The sequence below is a fragment of the Dendrobium catenatum genome, unplaced genomic scaffold (assembly GCF_001605985.2).
Source record: "Dendrobium catenatum unplaced genomic scaffold, ASM160598v2 fragScaff_scaffold_1150, whole genome shotgun sequence".
Classification (NCBI taxonomy): Eukaryota; Viridiplantae; Streptophyta; class Magnoliopsida; order Asparagales; family Orchidaceae; genus Dendrobium; species Dendrobium catenatum.
In genome coordinates this window covers 315235-327382 of record NW_021319612.1, presented here as the reverse complement: position 1 = coordinate 327382, position 12148 = coordinate 315235, and the positions used below count along the sequence as shown (strand labels likewise).

Below are 12148 nucleotides of genomic sequence, written 5' to 3'. Positions count from 1 at the left end.
ACTACGTTCAATGCTATATACAAGTATTATATACACTATGTACATATTTATACACGTTATATACAAGCATTATACATACTATTTATAAGTATTATACACTCTGAATAAGTTTATATATACTATGTACAAATTTATATAAGGTATATATAAGCATTGCACATATTATATACAAGCATTATACACACTATATAAAAGTATTATACATTCTTCGTATAAGCTAATACAAGCATTATGCATACTATGTAGAAGTTTGTACACGCTATCTATAAATAATATATACACTATGTATAAGTTTAAACACGCTATATACAAGCATTATACATATTATGTATAAATTTGTACACACTATGTATAAGGATTATAAATAATATGTATAAGTTTTATACATACTATGTAAAAAGTTTTACATGTAATATACAAGTACTATACACACTATGAACAAGTTTATAAACGACATGTCAAGCATTTTATATACTATAAATAAGAATTATACACACTATGTATAAGTTTATACACTCTATATATAAGCATTAACACATTATGTATATGACATATATAAGTATTATATACACTATCTACAAGTTTATACATGCTATGTACAAACATTATACATGAATTATATAAGTTTATACACGTTATGTACAAGTTTATACACATAATATTTAAATTTATACACATTATATACAAGTTTATATATGCTATGTACAAGTATTATACACACTATGTATATGTTTGTAAATATTATATATAAGCATTATAAAAACTATGAATAAGTTTTTACATGCTATGTACAATAATTATACACACTATGTAAAAGTTTATACAAGTATTATAGATGCTATGTACGAGTATTATATACACAATGTACAAGTTTATACAAGCATTATACATATTATGTACAAGTTTATACATTATATGTACAAGCATTATACATATTATTTACAATCATTATACACATTATATACAAGTTTATTCAAATATTATACACACGCTATGCACAAGCATCATACAGACTATGTAATAGTTTATACGTGCTATGTTTAAGGATTATACAAACTATGAATAAGTTTATGCACATTATGTATAAATTTATATACGATATGTTTAAGGATTATACACACCATGTATAAGTGTATACATGTTATATAAATAATTTTTACGCACTATCTGTAAGTTTATATTTGATATATATAAGGCTTATACATACTATATATAAATTTATAAATACTATATACATAATTTTTACACACTATGTGCAAGTTTATACATGCTATATACATGCATTATACATGTTATGTATAAGTTTATACACAATATGTATAAGTTTATACAAATATTGTACATGTTATATACAAGTTTATACATACTATGTATAAGCATTATAAACATTATATATAAGTTTATACACGTTATGTACAAACATTATACACACTATGTACACGCTATATAGGAGCATTGTATACACTTTGTATAAGAATTATACACATTATATATAAGTTTATATAAATATTTTATACTAAATTGAATGCTATATACAAGTATTATACATACTATGTACATATTTGTACATGTTATGTAAAATGATTATACACATTATTCATAAGTATCATACAATCTAAATAAGTTTATGCACACTATGTACAAGTTTATACAAGCTATATATAAGCATTGTACATGTTATATACAAGCATTATACACGCTATATAAAAATATTATACACACTACGTATAAGTTTATACATGTATTATGCTTACTATATAAAAGTTTATACACGCTATCCATAAAAAATATACGCACTATGTACAAGTTTATACACGCTATGTACAAGTATTATATATATTATATATAAGTTTGTACGCACTATGTATAAGAATTATAAATACTATATATAAGTTTTATACACACTATGTATAAGTTTTACATGTAATATACAAGTATTATACATATTATATACAAATTTAAACACGATAAGTATAAGAATTTTACACACTATAAATAAGAATTATACACAATATGTATAAGTTTATACATACTATATATATGCATTATACACACTACGTACATGATATGTATAAGTATTATACAAACTATATACAAGTTTATACATGCTATGTATAAGTATTATACATAATTTATACAAGTTTACACGCTATATACAAGCATTTTACACCTTATATACAAGTTTATTCAAACATTATTCACACGCTATGTACAAGAATTATATAAACTATGTATAAATTTATACACACTATGTATAAGGATTATACAAACTATGGACAAGTTTATGCACATTATGTACAAATTTATACACGTTATGTATAAGGATTATACACACAATGTATAAGTTTATACATGATATATACATAATTTTTACACTTTATGTATAAGTTTAGACATGCTATGTATAAGGCTTATCATACTATGTATAAGTTTATAAATGCTACATATATAGTTTTTACACAATATATACAAGTTTATTCATGCTATATATAAGCATTATATAAGTTATGTACAAGTATTATATACATTATGTACAAATTTATTAAAATATTGTACATGTTATGTACAAGTTTATACAAGTTATGTATAAGTATTGTATAAATTATGGATAAGTTTATACATGTTATGTACATGTATTATACACACTATGTACTCGCTATATACAAGCATTGCACACACTGTATACATAAATTATACACATTATATATAAGTTTATACAAAACTTTTACACTATGTTCAATACTATATATAAGTATTATACACACTATATACATATTTATACACGCTGTGTACAAGCATTATACAAACTATTCATAAGTATTATACCCTCTAAATAAGTATATATACACTATGTACAAGTTTATACAAGCTATATATAAGCATTATACATGCTATATATAAGAATTTTACACAACATATAAATGTATTATACACACTTTGTATAAGTTTATACAAGCATTTTGCATACTATATAGAAGTTTAAACATGCTATCTATAAATAATATATATTTTATGTACAAGTTTATACACGTTATATACAATTATAATACATATTATGTAAAAGTTTTTACACATAATGTATAAGTATTATAAACGTTATGTACAAGTTTTATACACACTATGTACAAGTTTTACATGCAATATAACAGTATTATACACATTATGTACAAGTTTATACATTATATGTACATGCATTTTACACACTATAAATAAGTATTATGCACACTATATACAAGTTTATACATGCTATATACAAGCATTATACATGAATTATATAAGTTTATACACGCTTTGTACAAGCATTTTTCACATAATGTATAAATTTGTACATGCTATATACAAGTTTTATACACACTATGTATAAATTTATACACGCAATATACAAGTTTATTCACATTATAAATAAGTTTATATATTTTATGTACAAGAATTATACACATTATATATTTTTATAAACACTATATATAACCATGATAAAAACTATGTACAAGTTTGTACATGCTATATACAAGTTTGTACATGCTATGTACAAGCATTATACACACTATGTATAAATTTATACATTATATATACAAGCATTAAACTCATTATTTATAAGCATTATACATACTATATACAAGTTTATTCAAACATTATACACACGCTATGTATAAGTATTATACAAACTATATACAAGTTTATACACGATAAGTATAATGATTATACAATATATATATATATAAGTTTATGCATATTATGTACAAGTTTATACACGCTATATATTAGGATTATACACACATTGTATAAGTTTATACACGCTATATACAAAATTTTAACACACTGTGTGCAAGTTTATACATTTTATGTATAAGACTTATACATACTATGTATAAGTTTACAAACTCTATATACATAGTTTTTACACACTATGTATAAGTTTATACACGCTATGCACAAGAAATATACATGCTATGTATAAGTATTATACCCACTCTGTATAAGTTTATATAAATATTGAACAAATTTTGTTCAAGTTTATATATACTATGTATAAGCATTATATACATTATGTATAAGTTTATACACGTTATGTACAAACGTTATATATGCTATATACAAATTGTATATGAGTATTATACACATTGTATACATGAATTATACACATTATATATAAGTTTATACAAGCATTCTACACTACTTTTAATATTATATATAAGTATTATACATACTATGTACATATTTTGTATATGCTATGTACAAGCATTATGCACACCATTCATAAATATTATACACTCTGAATAAGTTTATATACACTATGCACAAGTTTATATAAGTTATATATAAGCATTTTACATGCTATATAAAAATATTATACATGCCATATAAAAGTATTATTCATAATATGTATAAGTTTATACATGCATTATGCATACTATGTAGAAGTTTACACAAACTATCATTAAATATTATACACACTATGTACAAGTTTATTCATACTATGTACAAGCATTTAACATATTATATATAAGTTTGTATATACTATGTATAAGCATTATAAATACTATGTACAAGTTTTATGCACATTATCTATAAGTTTAACATGCAATATACAAGTATTTTACACAATATATACAAGTTTACACATGATATGTACAAGTATTTTACACACTATAAAGAAGAATTATACACACTATATTTAAGTTAATACACACTATATATAAGTATTATACACACTATATACATGATATGTATAAGTACTATACACACTATATATAAGTTTATACATGTTATGGATAAGCATTATACATGAATTATATAAGTTTATACACGTTATGTATAAGTATTTTATACATTATGTACAAGTTTGTACATGTCATATATAAGTATTATACACACTATATAGAAGTTTATACTTGTAATGTATAAATTTATACACACTATATATAAGTTTATACATATTATGTATAAGCATTATACACACTATGTATATGTTTGTAAACACTATATATAAGCATTATTAAAACTATGTACAACTTTGTACATGCTATGTACAATCATTATACACACTATATACAAGTTTATATAAGTATTATAGATACTATGTATAAGCATTATACACACTATGTATAAGCTTATACAAGCATTATACACATTATGTACAAGTTTGTACATTCTATGTACAAGCATTATAAATACTATAAAAACCCATTATACACACTATGTACAAGTTTATTCAAACATTATACACATGTTATGTACAAGCATTATATAGACTATGTACTAATTTATACACGCTATATATAAAGATTATACAAACTATGAATAAGTTTATGGACATTATGTACAAGTTTATACATGATTATACACATCATGTATAAGTTCATACATGTAATATATATAATTTTTATACACTAAATGCAAGTTTATACATGTAATGTAAAAGACTTAGACAAACTATGTATAAGTTTATAAATGCTATATACATAATTTTTATATACTATGTGCAAGTTTATTCACGTTATGTATAAGCATTATACATGCTATGTACATGTATTATACACACTATGTACATGTTAATACAAATATTGTATATATTATGTACAAGGTTATACATGCTATATATAAGAATTATACACACTATATACACGCTATGTACGAGCATTGCACACACTATATACATGAATTATACACATTATATATAAGTTTATACAAGCATTTTATACTATGTTAAATACAATATACAAGTATTATACACACTATGTACATATTTATACACGATATGTACAAGCATTATACACACTATTCTTAAGTAATATACACTCTGAATAAGTTTATATACACTATGTACAAGTTATATATAAGTATTGCACATGCAATATACAAGTATTATACACGCTATATAAAAGTATTATACATACTAAGTATAAGTTTATACAAGCTTTATGCATACTATATAGAAGTTTATACACACTATCGATAAATAATACACACACTATGTATAAGTTTGTATACGCTTTGTACAAGCATTATACATATTATATATAAGTTTGTACACACTATGTATAAGCATTATAAATACTATGTATAAGATTTATACACACTATGTATAAGTTTTATATACAATATACAAGTATCATACACACTATGTACAAGTTTATACACGATATGTCAAACATTTTACATACTATAAATAAAAATTATACACACATTGTATAAGTTTATACATGCTATGTATAAGCATTATACATGAGTTATACAAGTTTATATATGCTATGTATAAGTTTTATATGTACATGTTATTACATTATTGTATTAACATACACATATAACAGTATATGTGTATGTTATATGGAATTACTGAGCTTATCAATATCATTCACCTAAAGAGCAAAAATAAGGTTAATCAATGGGTGATTACACTATTACTTGAGGACAAGTAAGAGTTTAAGCTGGGGAAATTTTGTTAAGTATAAATTTTATAGTACTTTATTTTTTAAAATAAGATTAAAAATCATAATTTTAATTTGTATTATGGAGATAATTCTTAGGAAAAAGAAAAAAAAAAGCATATGTGTTGAACCAACATCTCTGTTCTCTAACAACTAATGTTGCAATGTCTAGAATGCCTTGATATCAAATTAAGAAATTATAGTGCCCAAGTCTTCATAAAAATGGAAATTATTTTAATGCCTCGATGAATGGAAGTTCAATGTCATAGGACCAACAATCAGCATCACAACACTTGAGTCTCGAGAATTTGAGTGTTGGAGCATCGAGCTTCACTATAAAGCAATGCTAAATTACACATTTTAGTGATGCATTGCTCAACTTCTGCAGAGTCATGGAAAAGAAGCTAATGAAATATAAATCTGCATCGAATTAACCAACTAAGACATCAATTTAACTAGTAGATGTGATGAGTCAGCGTAGTGTCACAGTGGAGCAATCATGCAGCGTCGAGGTGCTAGTTTATTTTATAACACTATGATGCCACCATTTAAAGATTTTGGATCTTGAGTCCATTTTTATACATCATATAAATAGTTTTTTATTGAGCTCTATCATTACAAATATTTCTCAATCTTAATTTAATTTAAATAGTGGTAATGTTATAGTTAAAAAATAGAATGATATATATCCTTGGCAAATGAATATTATAATAAATAGGAGAATTCAAATGGAATGTTTGCATGTCTAGATATAGGATGTTTAAACTTCTATGCTCTATAGAGATACAACCACTGTAGTATGGCTATAAACCTCCTTTTACATCCATGCAAGCTCAACGAAGATCTATGGATGCATATGCTCTGATATACATCAATAAAGAAGATTCTCATTAGGAAAACTTTTGTAATTTGCATTCAATAGTCCAAATTTTTTTATCACATGATATCTTATATTTATTTTATAGTTTTCTTTGGTGATAGAACCAAACCTTGATTTTCATATAGTAGGATAAATATCGTAGCTATAATAGGCAGTAATAGTTTACTTGCATGTTAGTAAAACACTTCCTTGTGTGATCGACATAATATCATATAACTTTATTACTTGATAGAAACGTGCACTTACATATTTAGTGGGTGAATCATCAAAAAAAGAAGAAGCATATTTCGACCCAAAGCACGTCAATAATATACATTCATTGCACTATATGTGTTCACATATGCTGCACCCTCCATCAGTTACTATGCTTATTAATAAAATTTAAAGATTTTGAATCTGATGATCCAGGATCATTATGCATTCCATACATTGGTTTCTCTAGGATCCTGAGGAATACAATCAAAATTCCTATCAACACCTTTCCAAAAAAAGTCCCCGTATAAAGCCAGTTGGGCACAAAAATGGGCAGCCTTATTTGCATTCCTATAGGTATGCACAAAAAGAACTCTATGAAAAAGCTTCATCCACGAGAAGAGATCACCCTCCTGAGGCCAATCCTCCCATCTCTGCCTGTACTCAAACTCTTGCATGAACTGAACTGAATAACGGAAGCGTTGTCCCCCTCGATGATGACACCCATCACTTCGAGCATCCAGCCCTCCACAATCCTGTCAATAAGTTCATGGCTTTCAATTCCACGGCTGTACTGTCCCAATGGATTAGGTTCCATCCAACAGTTGTGATGAGATTGCCTTGTTCATCCCGGATCACCATCCCAATTCCAGCAGCATTATTTGGAATTAGAGCCCCGTCAACATTGATCTTTAGCCACTTCGGAGGGGGGGGGAACCCAAGAATTCGGTACCTTGATCAACTAATGTACGAATAGCGTTAAATGTCGCGGCTTGAGCAGCATATGGTGTTCAGGCTAGCCTGAAAGACTGAATACCCCTTGGCCCGTACCAAGAAAAGTCATTCCCCTTACCAGAAGCTTACGTAAGAGATGGCTATTTATGTCAAATGTTCGAGAAAAAGTACATACTACCTAACCTGGAAAAGAGGAGCCGACAGCCTTGACTTTCTCTTTCTACTTTACAAACCTCCCAGGCGAAGAAAGAAGAGAGCTAGCCTAAGAGAGAAAACCTATGTCCTGTCAATTTCTAGTTACAAGTCTATGACCTGAACAGAATGAAGGCCATGTAGATGAGTCTTGATGCAAATGTGTAATCGAGAGAATATGTGTTCATGAGTTTGCACTAACACTTAAGTTGTCTAGTTTCCTAAAAATGGAAACATCCTGTGACGTAAAAAATTGGAAACACATCAGATTCAAGCATGTTAAGAACCTTTATAAGGTTCATTCTATCAAAATGCCACTAGAAATTATTGGTAGATATCTCCATGATTAAAATACAAGCTTTATCAAAGGGCGTGGACATCAAAAAACATCTTGTTGCATCATCTATAATAGGTTTAAGGGAATAAACAAAACCCTTATAAAATGTTTGGATAATCAACCAATAGGTAAAGTATGTTGTGGGAACTTCCTAAAAAGTTCCTTAAACCTCTCTCATACCTCAAAATTTTACTCCACAACTAAATAGTTGAAAGATGTAATATCATTCCTAGGCTTGGTAGTCTTAAATGAGGGAAATACTTAGCTAAAAACGTCTAGGCTAATTCATTCCATGTTGTGATAGAGCAAGAGGTAAAAAATTTAACTATAATTTTATCTTATCTCTCAAATAAAATGGAAATAATTGTTGCAACTTAGTTTTCATAACTATATTTTCATATCATGTGTGTTTTTTATTATTCCAAAGTCTTATTGTGTTGATTATTATTTCTCCTAAAATATATTAGAAATATTGTTTTTGTTGTTTTCGTATACTAACATTTTAGGAAAATCATACTCCAAACTGTTGAAGACTTCAAGACAGATTAGATTATAATTTATTGTAATTAAAGTCTGTACTTTTTATATTTTTTCTTGAGTTTAAGAGAGTGTGAATGTAATTGGTTAACAGTGCACACACGCACTTGGGGAGTGCCAAAAACTTATGTTTTTTAAACTAATCATATTGTATGATCATAGATCATACTGTATGATTTGATCAATTGTTCCTCCAGAATGATAATGATCAAATCATGCTAGGAAAAAATTTCTAAGTCTTGTTCATACTGTATGAAGTAATATTAGTATAGACGATGTCCATAGTATGAAATGGATACATACTAGTTCATTCTGAATGAATTCAAAATTTTCTGAACTGATCATATTGTACGATCATATGTTTGTACAAACGATGTCCAGAGTATGAAATAGGAGCTTGTCATTTCATCCATACGAACAGGTAAATTTTTTGAAATGTTCATACTATACGATCTTAGGTTCGTATAGACAATGTCCAAAGTATAAAATGGACTCGTCCATTTTTGTACCAAATAAAGCATGATTTTCGTTAATTAGATTATACTATATTATATTAATTTCATAAAATATAATATCCAGAGTATGAAAGAGGTTCATACAGAATCATACCAAATAAATTGGTTTAATTTTGAACTGATTGTACTGCACTATGTCAATTCGTATGTATGCCAAGCAGAGTACTAAATTGATTCGTACAGATCATCCAAGAAATTTTTGAATTTATCGTACATATGATGTGTGATCGTACTGTACGATCCTTAACAGATAAATTGAAATTTTCTATTTTTTAGATAGTTTTTTATGTCTTTCATATAAGGTCCTAAAAATTGACTGACATATGAACTCTTACAAATTTTCTTCTACAAACTTCTTTTGAGAGTACACTTGGATAGTGTTTGGGAGAGTTTTTGTAATTGGGGTGTGAGAGATTTCTTAAGAGGGAATTATGAGGAGATTCACAAGATTTCCTAATGGTGAGTATCTCACGTTTATTCTTCAAAGGTCTTCCCTTCACTCTTGAAGTTTCATGGAAGAAGATTTTCAAAGGAGAGACGGTACTCTGCCAACACCAGGATGTTGTGAAAGGACGACGGTTCTATGCCAACACCAAGAGGGTGTGACAGGATGACAGTTCTCTGCCGACACTTAAGGGTGTGAAATGATGCCTATTCTCGGCCATCACCAGGAGAGTGAAAAAGAATGATGATACTCTATAGCATTAGGGATTGGTGGAAGAGAAGTTAATTGTAAGGGCTTCTCCACCTTACTATGGGAGCAAAAGGAGAGTCACTTTGGTATAGCGCAATACTTGAAGATAGAGTCTTCAGGGAGTGGACATAGGTCTTGTTGGACTAAACAACTATAAATTTATGTGTTCTTCTATTTTTATTTTTTTGCACATTTAATTTTTTGGTTGAAAATTTGATTTTAAAAAAAAATCTTTGTGCCTATAATCATAAAACAATTTTCTATAATTAACCAAGAGACTTTTAAATTATCAATTCACTCCCCCCTCTTGGTTAACATTGAGATGATTGTAACAGGTCTAACAACCTATTCAAACTTATAATAATATATGTCTAATAATGTCATAAAAAACTTTATTAAATTAAAAATTTATACATATTTTTAAAAATGGGAAATATAAGGTTATGATCCTCAATAGGAGATCCCCAAACTAAGAGTTTTGGCTGTTTGAAGGATTATAGCTTTAAGTTACAAGTTGTCTAATTTCTTGAATATTTGGCTTATGAAGGTTTTTATGGATTCCATATACTATAGGATTCTGCTATGATTTATGGTAAAAGAGTTGATAGAAGGAAGAAGAAGATGAATACATATTTCATGGGTTTTAAGGCGGCGGATGATTTCATGGGTTTTAAGGCGGAAGATGAAATGGAGTACTTGGGAGTTAAAATTGCACTTAGAAGATTAAAGAAGACTGATTATCAATCTCTCTTGGACAAATCTATGAAGAAGTTGAACTCTTGGAGTAATAAATTCATCTCTTTGGCAGGAAGGATGGTGTTGGTGAATTCGGTTTATGTCAACTTCCCTGTTTTATTAGCTCACACTCTCTCATTCCTTTAGGAGTTTTGAAGGAATTTGAAAGGTTATGTAGGAATTATATATGGAATAAAGTAGATGGAAGTCATGGGTTACATTATGTAGCTTGGAATGCACTTTGTAAGCCAAAAGCTTTGGGAGGTTTGGGGATCAAATCTGCACTTTCTAGCGTGGGATCCTTAAGAGCCAAGTTTGCTTGGAAGTTAGTAGAGGTTCAAAATTAATTGCTGAATAAAAACATGTTAAGCATATATGGAGAAGAATGATGGAATGATGACAATAAGAAGGGTGGTTCTCCTTCTTGGAAGACTTTAAAATCTGGGCGGGATGCTCTTAAAAAGGCTGTTAGATGGAGAGTGGTGACGGGAAGTAAAATTAATGTTCTAAAGGATGTGTGGATATTTGATTAGAGCCTGATCAGGTGGCCGACCTTTGTTGGAAATTTTGATGATGAAAACATATACCTGGACTTCTTCATTCATGATGGAAGTTGGGATCTAGAGAAATTATCTTTATTCTTTGGAAAAGAGCTTATAGCTCTAATCAGCAATATTCAAATTTCTAACATGGATGATGGTGATTTCTTGGAGCTAAAACGAAGATACTCTAGAAAATCAATTTCTTCATTGATTAAGGAGGAATTGTTGTATGAAGAACTTTCCTCAGATTCTTACTCTGTTCCAGTTAATTGGATACATAAATTAAAGTTGAACTCCCGTGTTGAATTGTTTATGTGGAGAATTGGTAAATCAGCTTTACCAACTGCAGATTTCTTAATGA

The 12148-nt window shown here is 27.8% G+C and overlaps 1 non-coding gene across 1 annotated transcript; it reads left to right on the top strand.

The window, feature by feature from the left end:
• The first annotated feature begins 8894 nt into the window (after nucleotides 1-8894).
• LOC114580647 lies at nucleotides 8895-9001 on the top strand. Its single transcript, XR_003702141.1, has one exon. It is a non-coding gene; the product is annotated as a small nucleolar RNA R71 (small nucleolar RNA).
• Nucleotides 9002-12148: the final 3147 nt, after the last annotated feature.